This window comes from Vicia villosa, unplaced genomic scaffold (genome assembly GCF_029867415.1).
Source record: "Vicia villosa cultivar HV-30 ecotype Madison, WI unplaced genomic scaffold, Vvil1.0 ctg.000634F_1_1, whole genome shotgun sequence".
NCBI classification, from domain to species: Eukaryota; Viridiplantae; Streptophyta; class Magnoliopsida; order Fabales; family Fabaceae; genus Vicia; species Vicia villosa.
Genome location: NW_026705285.1, coordinates 407,552 through 424,534, shown reverse-complemented (window position 1 = coordinate 424,534; position 16,983 = coordinate 407,552). Strand labels below are relative to the sequence as shown.

The following is a 16,983-nucleotide window of genomic DNA, read 5'->3' as shown; positions in this document are numbered from 1 at the left end:
CCACAACAAAGACGCAAGTCAGATGTACCTAAGCGTCAATTCACAAAGATCAACATGCCGTTGGCTCAGGCATTACAACATTTGTTGAGAGCAAACTTGATTACTGTGAGGGATCCTCCTATAAAGCCCAACACTTCCGCTCCTAGCTATAAGCCCGATGCGAGGTGCGCATATCACTCCAATAGCCATGGACACGATACGAATGATTGTTGGCCATTGAAGAACAAGATCCAAGATATGATCGATACACTACTACAATTTTAGTCTATAATATCACTAATTTAATAGCACTTTTAAATAAACTACTATTAAAATACTGACTCTGGGACCTATGATAGCTCTTTTTAGTCGGGCGCTATTATACATGAGACCATATAATATCATTTTCTCGAGAAGCGCTATTATAAGATACTGACAAAATAATTAAAAAATAAGTGAATAAACATAATAGCGTTTTTGAAATTGATGCTATTATAGAAATACCTTTTGATAGCGCTTTTATAAAGCGCTATTATAGATGTTTTTACAAAATAAAAAAAAGGCCACGTGTGTTTTTCTTATCTTAAGGCCCACTTGATTTTTGTATTCTCTATTATATTAAAAGAAATATGAACCAATAAAATAAGTAAAATAAATATAAATAGATTTTTTATTTCATTGCTACTAGCTTGTAAAATTACATCAACAGAAAGAAGAATCTAACTCCTGCAATCGTGTTGTTTCTAGCCGCCACAAGCTCTCTAAGGTGAGTCGGTCGCCTTTTTCTTCTTCTCTTTTCTGTACCCGGTGATGATTGGTTTTTATTTTAAAAGATCTTCTTGCCGCCTCCAGGTGTCTTCAATCATTAACATCCTCTTCATTTTGGTGAGTGTTTTTGTTGTCCCTATTCTCTAAATATTTAACCTATTTTCCCCCTTTTCAAAACTCTAAATACTGATTGATTTTGTGTTAATAATCTTTCTCATCTTTTCAATTTAATTTGAAAGGTGTTATTCACTTAAACTTCTAATTCAAAACCCTAAAAATTTACTATTTGAAATATACATTGAAGTTGTTTGGTGTAGAATACGAAAATAAACATTTTATCATAATCAATCTTCTAACACCCATTACATTAAATCCTAACATGGTTACTATTCATTTTTTTTAAAACATATTTCATTTTCCTTGACCATGATATCTGTTTTTTGAACAGCTCCATTTGTTTGATAAATTGGTAAAAAGTAGTTGCCTTGTATGTGAAGTGGTTAGATTTATTATAGAATCAACATAGCTTTGAAGTAAAGGAGAAACAGAGGAATAAACTCACATATAAATATGCAATATCTTAGTTCACTATCATATAGCACCCAACACAAACTCATGCTATGGTTATTGTTATAAGAGAGGTAAAATTAGCTTTGATATTTTTATTGTTTTGGTTTAATTTGTGTAATAAGAAATGCTTGTAAAATGATTATCTTGTTAAACAAATCAGTACTATATTATATAGAGGTATGATTTGTTGTGTGTGTTAAATCAAAAGGTACTATGTTACATATTTATATTTGTGGTTGTAAATCTTACATATGCATTTCTTCAAGTATTTTACTAAATAATTGATTCAACTTTGATTATTTTCTTCAAACAAACAAATCCTAGTGAAATGTATTTTTTTTTAATGTTTTTCCTATTTAATCTAACTGATTGCAGAAAATTAGTGTCTGGAAGTTGTATACAAGATAGAATAAACAATAGGAGGTTAGTGGGTTAGGAAGATAGAGATCACATAGCTGGAACTGAAGATATGGGGTCACATGCTGGAACAATCAGAAGTTAACTACGTCTCGCAGTTTTAAGTTGAATCCCCCTTGTAAGAGAGGTATGCATATATACTTCATACGTTTACGAACAAATATGTATGTATTGCTTCATTTTCATACCTTTCACTTTGCCTCAAAGAGAGGTATGCATAAATAATGGGTTTAAGATGAGGAAAAAATACATAATTACTGATGATAGGAAGTTTAAGTGTTTGATCACTCTTACTTTATAAGCCACTATACCAGCTCTTTAAGTTTTAATTCAGTATTATTGAGAAGGACGCATGTGTGCATATTTGTGTAAAGTAATATGATCCGTAGGAGGTTTTGGAGCTGGTTGTATATTCTTGATGCTTTTGTATCTAAAGCTCTGTTTCCAGTTGTAATTTTATTCTTTAAATTCTGTGTTCACTCAAAGAATATCCTTGGAGTACTCAATCTTTTTGTCACAGGTTGCTCTCATGGCTGCAAAACAAACAGAGTGAAAGGGATGAGGATCTCACAACCCTTCGTGTCGAACTTCAGGTAGCTTTCAAGGAAGCAAGAATTTATTTTCATTTTTTAGTTATTCTCTACAGGTTAAAGCTTCTATTTTCTTTGTTCAGAACCTAAAAGATGACGCTGCACTAGCCGAGGAACAACGACAAGAAGCTGAAGCAAAGGCTCTTCGAACAATGGCAGAGAGAATGATTTTGACCCAAGAAGAAATGGTCTGTATTTTTCATTAAAATGAGAAATAACATTTATTTATTTTTTTAATGTTTTCTTTAGTCAACTAATATGAATTGTGTTCTTTTATTTTTGTAGTGCCATGTACAATTATTTCATATACTTTTGTGATTTTGAGAAGAAACTGTGGTTAGTTTTAGTAATTTTGGACATCATGTTTAAGAATACTGGAATCACCTTTTCAAACTTTCGATGAACTCATGACAATATGCAAATAATTGCTAGTATAGCTCTGCACTTTGTTAACGGTAGTGACGAGGAACTGACGAGGTTATTCAAAGATAGTAGTAATATGATTAGAGGGGGCGTTTTGAATGTTTTAGCAAAGGTCGATAATACTATTCGATATCAACTACCAATTTTTTCAATGTGTCACTTTCAAACTTATGAACCATCTTAATTTCATTGCCTAATATAATATTATTATTATTTTCTTTTGTCTTGCAGTTCAGTAAACACTACGTTGAGAAGGAAGTCAGTGACAAGTTATGTTTAGCATGATCTAGCTTCAATAACAAAGGTTGGTGGCTTCAAATCGCTCTCTATTCTATATAAGATTTCACATAATTTATTACATGGCTTTAAGATCATAAAAGTTTGTCATATAATTTAATATTACTGAAAGAATGTTTTGTTCCAAAAATACTCTTTTTAGCAACTAACCCCTATATTGTAAGACCAATTATAAAGCCTTTAATCAGAAAATAAGAGGTTAAATGACAACAACAATATAACTATATTTTTTTCTGATACTTTTTTGAAGTATTGTAGTTTCAAAGTACTGATGTTGATTTTTTTCTATTGGTATATGTGGTATTTTGTGATATATATATATATATATATATATATATATATATATATATAATGTTTTTAATAGCGCTTTTTAGAAAAGTGCTATTAAATATAGATTATATGATAGCATTTTCTTCAAACACGCTATTAATAGTTGGACTATAATAGCACTTCTAAGAAAAGCGCTATTAAATCCTATTCGAAATATGTGTAATGGCGCTGAATTAGGTTGTCTAAGACCCCACTTTTAATAGCGCTTTTAAAGCGCTATTATAGGTTGTCTACCTTTAATAGCGGGGGATTTAATAGCATTTAAAAGCGCTATTGAATGTCAAAAAAACGCTATTAAAACACTTTTTTGGTATAGTGATACTGGTGAAATTAAATTCCCTCATCCCAAGACTCCTGTAGTGATCACTACTCCCAAGCATAATCACGACAAGACTGACTAATAGCTGAAGTGGATGAACTTTTAATCATTAGCTTTACTATCATTTGCAATTTCTATTCTGTTTGTTTAAACATTCGAATCATGATAGACATTATATATTTTAATAATCATCATCAGTGCATTGCATATGTTTGTCTTGAATTAACTATTTCGCTATCACTCATTTTAAATTATGTCTTTACTTTGCATATGTTGTTTGATATTCAACTCTTGCTAAAGTTGTATACCTTTTGAGGGAGGATGACGAAAACGATACCGCAACCTTATACAGTATGCTTTTGAACAGACTATGTTGACGATGTACAGGCATTGTTTCAATTCCTTAATAGTGGAGATATAAGGATGTTAATCCCTTGTTAACCCCGTTGAGCCTAAGAAGTAGAAGTTTCTTTCTTGTGCTAATTAAAACCCTTGATCATAACCTGGGGCAGGGTAGTTCTCAGTTAATTTGGTTGTGCATTCTATTTTAAGAGAATCATTCAGTACACCTTTCAACAAAGGTTTCAATCACAAGCGTTCATCCGCACACATCAAAGAAGTGTTGGAGATGTCAATCAAAAGACAATGACGGTTCATCAATCATCAAACAAGGGAGTCAATATCTTTCAAAAAGAAAAAAAAATGGAAAAAACATATATACAAAGAAAAGTCTGCTAAGTCAAAAATCAAAAAGAAGACTTAGGCAAAAATCAAGGCGTCCCGCTGACTGTAAGCTCAAAAGAGACAGTTCAGGCAAAAGTTAGGGATATCAAAAAGATGAAAAAAGAAGTCAATAAATTCTTGAAAAACTCAAAGTTGTGACTACCAAAAGGAAGAAGTGACTGCCATCTCAAAAGTTCTCTCTGCTTGTGAACCATCATCATTATCAAAGGTGCAAATCCAAAAGTCTCTTGGAACCTGAATGCATAAGTTGAATCAACTGAGCTTAGGATTGAAGATCATCACGAAGAGGGGTGGGTACAATCAAATTTTGAGCCTTTATCTTTTGTTTCTTAAACCATGAACCAAGCCACGTTACAACCCTTGAAAGTCCTAATTGAAGCATGGTTAGTTCGAAAGCATACTGTCACCGAAAGGTATCCCGACTCCTTAAGGTTTACTACAAATGTTAAGTTGATATCCTGTTTTTTACAAACATCATGTTTTTATAAATATCATGATTTTACATCTCCAGTTTTAATGTTTTTCAAAAACTCAAGACAGACGTATGCATTGCATCTCATGAATTCATTATTAAACATATTCTGCTACATAATTTCAAAATGTTAGCATCAGAGTAAACTTGCACAGGGTATGGCTAATGACTGAATGTTATCCCGACAAAACAAAATTACTCCAAGAAGCCATGTCTCTTACGTATACAAGGGGCATGACATGTTTTGTCCAATCAATCTGGGGCAATCAAGTCAAGATTCCGAGAATCTCTCATGGATGCTCGAACAATCAGGGGCATGCATCCAAGTATATCTAAAGCTACTCCCCAATCAACGTGAGACATTGTCATGAGCCTATGATTACTGGGGGCATATCGCCCATAGTAAACATCTCATAAAGTCCTCGCGAGGCGAATCTTTCCAAAGTTCCTGCTAACTGGGGCAAATCTATGCAAGTACAGTTCAACATCTTGATCAATACTCAGTGGCGTGTCCTGAATCAAGTAGTAAGTTACTATGATACTGGGGGCAACTTTCAAGACACCCACATCTCCCCACAGAGCCACGTCCATAAGATCATATCCCCACAGAGTAATCATTAAGAAGATATCTTCAAACATACTCGTCCCGACAAAGACATGGCTCCCCAACAGAGCTTACATCTTCAACACTACCGGTCATCCAACATGTTGCTCTTCTCCAACATGGTTTATTAATATCTCTAAATCAGGGTACATCAAACTACTGATCATCCCCAATCAGAAACCATAAATCCCCAGCTGAGCGTCTTCAAGACAAGATCGGACAATAAAATCACAAGGATACAGAGATTTATTTTCTCAATCAAGACAACATAAATCATATTCACATATCACATGTCATAAACATATTCATACAATTGCATACATGTTCATACATAATACATAAAGCATCGCGACAAGTGCGTACATAACATGCGAGGTTCTCATTTATTTTGAGAATCCCGTCACATAAACGCATTACATGCATCATGACATGGCATAAAAAACTAACTTTACCTTTTTCAGGTAACTGCGGCAGTCAAATAAACATTTTCAAAAACCCTTCAGATCTAAGTCGATACCTTGAACGGTTCCTTAATGATCCACCTTCAGAGTTAAGTCGATACCTTGGACGGTTCCTTAACAATCTACCTTTAGATCTAAGTCGATACCTTGGACGGTTCCTTAGTGATCTACCTTTAGAGTTAAGTCAATACCTTGGACAGTTCCTTAACAATCTACCTTTAGATCTAAGTCGATACCTTGGACGGTTCCTTAATGATCTACCTTTAGAGTTAAGTCGATGCCTTGGACGGTTCCTTAACAATCTACCTTTAGATCTAAGTCGATACCTTGGATGTTCCTTAATGATCTACCTTTGGAGTTAAGTAGATACCTTGGACGGTTCCTTAATGATCCACCTTCAGAGTTAAGTCGATACCTTGGACGGTTCCTTAACAATCTACCTTTAGATCTAAGTCGATACCTTGGACGGTTCCTTAATGATCTACCTTTGGAGTTAAGTCGATACCTTGGATGGTTCCTTAACAATCTACCTTCAGATTCAAGTCGATATCTCAGACGATTCCTTAAACAATCAACTTTTCAAAATCTAAAAGCGGTAACCTCGGGCGGTTCCGTAACGATCAACACTCAGGCAACTACTTCTCAAACACTCCAAACATTATCTAAATGCATGATTTGCTGGATGGCATCTTCAAGCCCATCTCCGACAAAAGTCCCTTCATCATCAGCTAGGGCAAATTCTTGGGTATTCTAGTGTTCAATCCTCTTCTACCTTCAGATTCCGAATGGCATACAAACCACTCTACATCTTCAGGTTTAAGAAAATTGAACAGGGGCAGCTGTCATACCCCAAAATTTGCCCATACTATTTCTCCTATACAAATTCCAATCAGTACATAAAGCTTCAAGACACACTCTTCTATACAAGGCTCTAAAACTAGGGTTTGATTCATTCAAAGGAAAATCAGTGAATCAATGGCTCCAAGGCATCCTATATGGCTCAATATATCTCACATTATCTCTATGACAAATGGCAAGTCTCAATTCAAAAGATTGGTCACTCAATTGTTCAGAAAGTCAACAGTTGACTAAGTTAACCTAGAAGTCAACTGTAGTCAAAGTAAAGTCAAAACTCCTGATTTTTTGTCAAGATTCCTCATATTGAAGTATCATTCACCATTTGATCAAGAATTGATCATGGTTCATCAAGGAAAGATCAGAAATCAACAAATCAAAAAGTTTCTAACTTAGGGTTTGTATAGGAGAAAGTCAACTGAACTTTGACCAGCCATAACTCTCACATGGAACATCAGAAATTTTCCATCCAAAGCTCATTTTGAAGGAAATCTGATTCTCTACAAATTTGTGTCTCACATGCCAAGTCTAAAAATGCTTCATTTGAGAGATATGGACTGAAACGTTATAGGTCCTTTTCAAAAGTCAACAAAAAGACACTTTTTTCAAAAGGACACACAAGAAGCATGGAAAATTATTTTGATATGAGACCAAAGACATTGGTTAGAGGACACCTTGGGCTTTCCAAAAGGCCCTAGAACACCTTCATACGACCACTATTGAGAAAGTTATGATTTGCTAAAATTAGGGCAATTTTGAGAGAATGTTTGGAAGACAAAGTGATAAATTTTGTTGTCTTGGACTCATGGGCCTAACATTTTGAAACATGACCCTAAGCACACTCATGACCTCTAAGCCCAATCACATGCTCTCCTTTATTTATTTTATTTTTTTTGGATTTAAGTAATTTAAGTTCAATTTTAATTAAAATAAATATTGAAAAAAGTCATTGATTTTGTGCTAAACTTATTTTGTATTGAGAATATATTTAAGATATTTGATTGAAGATCTGTGGCTAAAAGGATTGGGGAGAATTTTGGACAAGATATTCTTCAAAATTGGTAATTTTCAATCAAGCTCCAAATCAAAGATTTAATGGACAAATCAAAGATATTTGGATGATTTTTCTTACCCTAAATGGTTTCATTATGAAAACACAACAATACCTGATCAGAAAAAAAAAATTCGCAAGGATTGGCAGGCAGGGGAACACGTTGAAAGTCAAAAATACTCAAGAAATTGATTGAATTCGGTTACTGAGTTTGGAAGGGATTCAGAAACTTTTGAGGATTCAAACATACTCCTAGAGCGCCCTTGATCATTCCCCAATCATTATCGAAGCTTAAAGTGTCGGAATCGCAGCTTATACGTTTACGGTTTGCTCTCATAATTTTGGAATTCGTTTTTGATAATTTGTGCATAATTAATTCAATTTGATCGCGTATTCCTGTTCTGAAGGGTGTTTCGATTCTTTCTGGGTGGTTTGATTAAATTTTTATCGCAAGATGGTGATCTCACCATTGTTAGGGTTTGTGAAACTCAGATTGGGGACTTTGGTTCGAGGTTAAATCAATACAAATTGACGGTCCTTTCACGTTCAGGAAACAAAAACGAAGTGATCCATGGCATTCTTTTTGATTTTTGTTGCTTGCATAGCATTTTATGATTTTGCAGGGCTAAGGATATGCATAAAAACCGTTGCCAAAGGGATTCATGTGTTGCAGAAGAAAAATCACGAAGAAGAAGGGAAGCGCGCGTTCCCTGTTTTGAATGTCAAATCAAATTCGTTTTTCTATTAATTGCTTTTGGCGCATCATAATAACAGCAAGTGATACGCAGCCCAGTTGGTCAAGACGTGTGGATTATTAGCAAAGAGGCAGCAGTTCGATCCCAAGTATTTCAGGGATCCAGCGTGTGCACCCTCGTCAACCACCTGGTATACCCTCGCATCATAGCACTTAGATCGCATACAGACTAGATCCAATGCCCTTGGGGATGCCAGTCCACCATGGACACTCGCCTGCTTACCACACAGGAATATTAGCTAAGTTTTTTTTTTAAATTAAATTTATTTTAATTACATAGTGTATTAGTATTATTGTTTATTTTTTATTTCAATAACCTTTTTTATTTATTCATTTGTTCAAAATAAAACCTTTTAAAAATAAAAACCTTATTTTCATCATAGATAATTAATTTAATTAAGTTTTAATGATGACTTTTATATGATTAAAATGATTTAATATTAGGATTAGAAAATTTAATCGAAAATTTTATTTTCACCGATTTAATTAATTAGGTAAAATACCAATAATTAATTAAATTGATATTATTTATTCTGTTAACCATGATTAACTTATGCCTAATCAGGATTTACGAGGATTGTTCTTACACTGAATTTTGCCTTTTCCTTTGTGCGTGCGACTTTTTCAAGGTTATCATTAGGCCTCTTTCCGACTATGCGCCTCGTCTTTCACGAAGCTAAGTCCCGACTTTATCCTTTTTCATTTTTATCATTTAAATATTTATTTGCATGATAAAATTATTATTAGGGTTAAACCCTCGAAAGTCAATGAACTCTTTTGCACTCACGTATCTTGCCTGTTTTGCCCATTTTGCAGGGTTAACCTCGAGGCTACCTCCGACTACGAACCATATCAGATCAAATTAAAAGCTAAGTCCTATTTCGTATTTATTTTAAATAATCATTCTATTTTAATTTTGTTTTTTTTTATCAAATTAGGGTTAAAATTTGATTGCCATTGAATTAGCCATACACTCACAGCTTGCTTCTTCTGTCAATTCTCAGATGGTCAGAGTCAAGGAAAATCTTTGCCCATCAACCTTCATAAATCGAAGCTAAGTGTTTTTACCCTTCTTCTTTTATCATTATTTTTTATTGATTAGGGTTAACCGTATCTAACTTTTGAATTGATAATGCACTCACCCTACTTTCACTTGCTATTTTTCCCACCTTTTCAGGGTTTGTCAATCGCCAAGGCTATGAATAATTGGTAACCCTAAAACTCAAATCCTAATTATTACTTGTCTCAAACCTATTAATCTTATCCCGCTGGTTTCAATTCCCCTTTCCCCCGCTGGTTTCAATTTCCCTCTCCCGTTATTGCTTTAATTATTAATTGTCGTGGTTAGTAATTTTAGGGAGTGATAACTTTGAATTGAATCTAGAATAACTAATTACAAGATAGATATCTGAATTGAATCACGTGATTGTTGCACCCACGCACGCTTTTGGGGTAACCTCTCTGTTGCCTGTTGCCTTGTTGCCTTGTGTTTTTTTTTTGCAGGATAGCCATGTCCCTCGAATACGAGGATACCTCAGCCATGCTGCCTCGATAAATAAAGGTCATACGACCCTAATGATGCTGCCTTCGATACACTGATATGACCTCGACCCTCGGAAGTTGCCTACGAAAAAGGCTGAGGTATTCTCTGGTTGCCTACGAAAAGGCTATTCTGGTCTTTCCCTTAGACTACCTGCCTCTCTATGGCATGGGTCAGTCTTGTGGCGAACGACAATGCGATGACCCTTCAATCTCCAAATGAAAGGCTTCCTGCCCTCTTATGGCAAGGATAGACCCTCTCACCCTGAAAGGCTAAAAGAACCTCTTTTTCAAATATTAAGGTAATTGCCCCTAATTGCTTTGCCTTGCTCTAAAACCTTTTTCTATATTCTTTCTCATAATTCTTCAAAATGGCTACGCTCATTTACGAGCTAAAGTCCACATCTTTTTCTTCTACATTTCTGAAAACAAAGAGCAAAGCAATTAAGAGCCCATGGAAAACCATGGATGCAAAGGGTGCCTTACACCTTCCCTTTGCATAATTACCCCCCGAACCCTGTTTTCTTTTAAAAGGTTTTTCCTGTTCTTTTAGCCTTTCCTAAAATTGGAGAAAATACAAGTCGGTGGCGACTCTTGCTTAACCGCGACATTTCGATATAAAAGTCAGTTCACCGTATTACAATAATGTATGGAGATTGGAAAATAAATTGCATATCCATTCCTTGAATAGTTTGACTACAAAAATAAAGACTGAGTACGAAGCGCAAAAATAGTACAAGGTTCAAATGAATTAGTCAAAATCCTCAGGAAGGTTATCTTTCATCTTGGAATATTGGGATTCCCATAGAGACAGACGGCGTGCGATTAATGCCTGTTGTTTTTTCAGCTCTTCGATTTCTGGCACTAATTTATGTGCCGTCTCGAAATGTCGAATTCCCAATTGCGTCACTTCAGTTAATTCTTTTTGTTGGGTTCGTTTGATTGTCTCCTGGCGAGACCTGGCAGTCTTTATCTTTTTTCGAGGCGTTTGATCTCTTGTTTCCAGGATTCGATATCTGCTTCACAAGTCTCGTGTTCCTCTTGGTTTTTTGTACGCTCAAGCTCAAGAGCCTTAGCTTTCTTTGTTGCATCACCAGCAGCCTTCCATGAAGAACCATGAGAGTTTATTTTCGCTTTGAGTTGTTCGTCAACATTTCTCTTTCGAAGAATATCAGATTGAAGTTGATCGATCAAAGAACTCAGCGAGACAATCACTTGTGAAACTTTCTCTGAAACCAAGAGTAAATCCACCTTCTTCAAAAGATTGTTTAAACTAAAACAACTGGTGGAATCCTTGCTTAGAACTTCGATGAGGTTGGTTTCAAAGAACTTCTCCCTTATTTGACGAAGGAGATTAAGAATATTATCCTTATTACCACTCTCCGCCAAGACATTAGGAGAAGTTTCAAGCCTGATGGGTGAAGCGTTATCAGCACTCATCATAGTCTCGAGGAAGCTTACAGGATCAGTATTCTTAAGTTGCTCTAGCTCTGCAGGAGTAAGCACTGCAGGGATTTGCTTCGAAGTAGCAACAGGAGTAAATATAGTCCCGAAAGTCAAAGTTTCATTATTACCAGGTGTAGGCAAATTGGAAGTCTCGTCCGCGGCCTCGTGTTCAGAGATAGTGTCTTCGCTCCCAGCTGACTGTTCAACTATATTGTCACTATTGGAACATTGAGGATTTTCTCCCATGTTTTCATCTTGGCGAGTGGGTGGAGAATCATCATTTGAATGACTTTCTTCAGCATGCACAGTTGGAATAATAGTCGCAAGAGGCTGAGCGTCTTCGACAACCGGAGAAAGTACAAGGGATTTGTGTTGAGGAACACCTGTACGAATGATCAGAATTGATTAAAATGCAAAGGTTGCAAGAAATTCGTTTGCCAGTAAAAGGAGCAGACACATACCTTGAAGATGATCGAGATCAATGTTAAGACTTGAAGTTTTAAGGTCAGAAGTAGTTATGCCCACGTCATCCTATATTTGTAAGGTAAGATGTAAGCTTAGCCACTAAAATTAAATATGAAAAGTGGTCAGGTTTTGAAATCTAGATACCTTGGTTGGAACATTATCTGGGCTTGAGTTATGGCTTTCCACAATGGGAATAGTACTAGCAAACTTTAAGGGCGACTCATCAGAAGATACCTTATCACTTGATGAAGTGAGCTTCGAAGCCCCAGAACCCTTTTTAGTCAAGGAAATAGTGGTCTTTTGTCTTTTCTTCATGGCTTGCCTGGTTCGAGGAGGAGACTTATCTTCATCATCTGAAGCACTAGTATTAGAAATCGTTCGTTTTGGAGGTGTTGGAGGCTTCGAACTCTGAAAGTGCACATTTAAACCAAGTGGGTAATATTCGAAAAATTGCATAAGTTAGAATATAAGGTAGGTACATACCGTGGGTTTTTTGCCGGTGGTGACAGAATCACTCCCACCTGCTTTGGTACTTTTCGAAGCTCCAGCGCTTTTCTGTGAAGAGGTTTCCTTAATAACCCTCTTTCGATTCACAGCTGTAAACAAAATAGAAGTCAGTGTTTTGGTAAAAGAAAGAAAGTGAGTCGAAGGATAATTCAAACTCCAACCTTCAGGTATAGGAGTCAAAACTCGAACGTGTGTCATACCCTAATTTTTGACCCCCCTGAGATGACATATCTTCAGGATTTTCATCAGGTCAAAACAAGTACCCAGAGCAGTCATTTCTTCATCTGGCATTCAATCAAGGATGTTCAAAGACAAGAAAACTCAGGCAAAGGATCAATCAATAGAAGGATTAGTCTCTAACACAATCATGGGACTCAAAAGCTTCACTTTTATATTCACCTATGATTGATTAGATACTCAGTCATCTAAGTACAGGTTTACTCAGGTCACCAGACTAGGGTTTTTGAGCCTACCAAGGACTGAAATCAGGGATCACCTTTGGGAAACCCTAAAAAGCTCCAGGACATCTATTAAAGACTTCAATCATCTTCAAATGATCCATACAATAAGATCCACTGGACATCACACCTCAATTCAAGATCCACAGTCACCAATTTCATCTGGTCGACAATTAGGGCTTTTAACCTAATTCATCTGGATAGTTGACTTTTAATCAGGGCATGGATCCAAAACTCAAGACATGATTCAAGAACCTCTACTACCTCAATATAACCCATTTACATCACTCATTTGAGGAGAAGATCTTAATTCCACACAAAAGTCCAAAATCTCACCTTATTTGGAAAAAAGTCAACTGTATGGGATCACCTTTGACTTTTAAGATTTTTGGTCAAACCATGACTTTCAAAGATCAATATCATTAATATATGGATATTAAAGTCATTTGACCAAAGAAATTCAAGAAGAATCATCAAGGAGCAAAAAGTCGGGAATTAGGGTTTTTGAGGGTAGTGTGAGAACTCAAATTTTCACCTACACAACTCAAAAAACTTCCAACATGAAAGTTGTAGATCTTGCAAAATAAAACAACATCTTACAATGGAACGTTTTTCAAAAGATCAATCATTTAAGAGATTTGGAAATTTTGAAGTTTTAGGTCATAAACACTTAGAAAATTTTCTAAGTGTTTTTAACCTAGTTTTCTTCCAACTTTGGCCTCATTTTTCACAAATTTGCCAAAGGATTCTGAAGGAACCATAAACTAATGATTTGAAGTAGATGTTTAGGGCTTTCCAAATTGTGTTCAACCTTCTCCAAATTCATTTTGAGCTAAGAGTTATGCTTGTTCAAAGTTGGCCTCATGAAGTGAAATTATAGGTCATGTACAATTTGAAACTTTGCAATTTTGTGCATTTTGCTTCACTAAGTGATGCTACCCGACCTCTAATGCATCTGAAAACATGCCATGCATCCAAATTCATCATTGCATAAGGATTAGAGAAGATTCCCAAAAACAAAGGCATGTGATTATGTAATGATTGCATTTTTGAATTTATGGCAAATGATTAATCATCAAGGAATCTTGCTCTAAGCCAATTAGAACTCTCCTCTGAATCAGAAATGTTCCCTTAGATCATACAAGATCAATGGTTGGGGAAGCTAGCCCGAAAATGCATCATTGCATTTAGGATCTTTTCAAATTTTCTTCATGGCTAAGAAACCAAACTCACTTCACTAAGCAAACTCACTATGCACAATTACTCTGAACCAATTGCCTATAAATAGAGGGCTCTTTCTCATTCAGAAAACACACCAAAGCAACTATAATTCTTGCTTTCTCTCTTCTTTCTTCATACTTAAGGTTTTCAAAGGTTCTTTGGCAAGAAGACTCGAATTCTTCAAACCAGAGCTCTTCCTTTGGAATTAAGTATTCAAACACCTTAGGGGAGTCAATTAGAGGTGATCCAAACCTCTGAAACACTTCTGGGCGTGGAGAATCATCATCTTCACCTCTCACTTGGAGCTGTTGCAGTTGGGGTCGAGCAAGAAATTCTGGGCACTTTCAGTCCAAGCCAGGCATCTCAACACCTTCCAAAGGAGTCATTGAAGCTATCTGGAACGTTACAACAGCTCTGTAACACCTTTTGATCAGAGCCAAATCTTCATTTTTCAGGTAAGTTTCAAAAGCTTCAAACTCTATGATTCACGCATGATAAATTTAAAATGAAGTTACCAATTGGTTTCTGCACCTTCATAGATCATTAGCCCTCAATCAATTGCATCAAATCATGCATATATAGTATTTCATGTTTAATTTCAGTTTTAGGGTTCTTAGTGTTCATGCTTGCGAATTTTATGTTATACTGAAAATAAATAAAATTAAAGAACACCATCATGATCCTCGTCCAAAAACGAGCAAAATCCATGTTTACATCTTTAAGTTTGGTTGAGAAACGAAGGAGATAGCATTTTCAGAAATTTGAAGCTTGAGGTTGAAGATGAAGATGGTGGCGCCATTTTTTTGAATTTCCCAGAAATGCGTTTATTTTATTTTGAATGATGGGTGTGTTATCTACGAATTCATCGTAGTGTCCCAATGGTTACAGCGCGCGTCCAAAAGCTTTGCCTTGCCTTAGGTCTAGGGTTCGATCCCCCCTTCAGACCTTTTATTCATTTATTTTCTTTTTTAGCTCATTCATTGCTTTGTTCTACATATAATCATATGGGCTCCCTTCTTAAACAAGCCACGCGCGTGGCCCAGTTGGTATTTGTTTTGTTTGGTAATCTATAGGGCGTGGGTTCAAGCCTTGAAGGAGACAAACCCAAAATTTTTATCACTATTTTCCTTTGTTTTATTCACAAACTTCACATATTTATTTAACCTATCAAATTAATCCATTTTCACTTCATTTTTCACACACTTGTTATTTAATATACCTATTTTATGAATAATCAAAAAAATCATAAAAATATTATTTATTTCATGTATTTTAATTAGGTTTAAAATAGTATGTTTTAAGTGTTTTCTTAAATACTTTAAAATATATATATATATATATATATATATATATATATATATATATATATATATATATATATATATATATATATATATATATATATATATATATATATATATATTCATTTTGTTTTAACCTAATTACTTTGTGAATAATTTTATGATAAAACCCTAATTATTTAGGTCTTAATTAGGTATAGATTTCATCTTTGCCTTAATTAAGTTGACTTTTGTCAATATTCAAAACTGTTTTCGATCTCTGATTAAACAGATGATTAAGGTTTTCAAACAACAAAACCTTATATCATTTCAATCATTTTCAACTGTTTCTCATAAACAGTAAATCATTTTTAAGTGGGCCTCTATTAGAGTGTAAGTCCCAACACCTTCTTTCTTTTCTTAGTTTGTTTTCCAAAACTGTATTTACAAAATCTTCTTTCTGTTTTCAAAACATTCTTCTGGTATTTGAAAGGAATTATTCCCGGTGAAACTCTTCAGATACCTATGTGACCTATGTCCATCTTCACTTCTTCTGTTTTCAAAAAAAAACCATTAACTGTTTATCATATATATATATATATTCAACTGTTATCCATCAATTGCTGGTAAGGCTTTGTACATACTTCTTCAAAGGCCTCCACTCCATCCAGGTTAGGCTTTACAAGCTTTCAATTTACAGTCTTTATTTAAATTACTGTCAAATATAAATTGTGCATATATATTAGTTTAGAACTACGTTTGAGTGTAAACCCTAGGACAGTTAAACTATATATATATATTATAGGAATATGACCTAGGATTGAGAATGTCTTCCCGGTGAAGGCTCTTTCCTAATTAGAGATCTGTAGTTCAAACCCCCAAGATGAATTATTCCCGGTGAAACATCTTGGCAAAAACCTTAGAATCCAAAAAATAGGACACATCCACCCAAAGAGGAATTATTCCCGGTGAAACCTCTTACCCATTTGTTTAGAGCCAAAATAAGTTCAAAACCACATAGCTTTCTCTTGTGCTATAACAAGGACCCTCGATTAGCCTCCTCTTGGGCTTTGTACAAGGACCCACAGGCTTCTTAAAAGCATTTCCAGCTTCCTCTTGAGCTTGTATACAAGGACCCACCAGGTTTCTTATAAACATAGGAACAGGTCTTTAGTCACCTTTTAACATACCCTGGTGAGTTTCTTCCAATTTAAACCATACTTTAAACAAGCTAAGTTTGTCTCAATTTTACATTGAGTACACCTTTTTGGAATGAGAGACATGGGTAGTCTCTGTCACCCTTATCTTCTTTAATTTTCCTTAGCAGAGTCTAGGATCCATGTTTGCTTATCCTCAGTCAGTGTCATCCTTCATCTTGGGCTTTAAACAAGAAGTCTCCACTAGATAATCTTTCTGCCAATCATTTTAACAAA

General features: G+C 35.2%; 1 long non-coding RNA gene across 9 annotated transcripts; it reads left to right on the top strand.

The window, feature by feature from the left end:
* Positions 1–647: 647 nt before the first annotated feature.
* Positions 648–15,529, top strand: LOC131630002 (uncharacterized). 9 transcript variants are annotated; one of them, XR_009292177.1, is made up of 9 exons: positions 648–745; positions 832–864; positions 1,693–1,861; positions 2,255–2,327; positions 2,408–2,512; positions 2,610–2,660; positions 2,762–2,859; positions 2,979–3,051; positions 9,200–15,529. It is a non-coding gene; the product is annotated as an uncharacterized LOC131630002 (long non-coding RNA). The 9 variants fall into 9 exon arrangements; XR_009292174.1 differs by having other exon boundaries at positions 2,610–2,859; XR_009292175.1 differs by lacking the exons at positions 2,610–2,660; positions 2,762–2,859 and having other exon boundaries at positions 9,264–15,529.
* Positions 15,530–16,983: the final 1,454 nt, after the last annotated feature.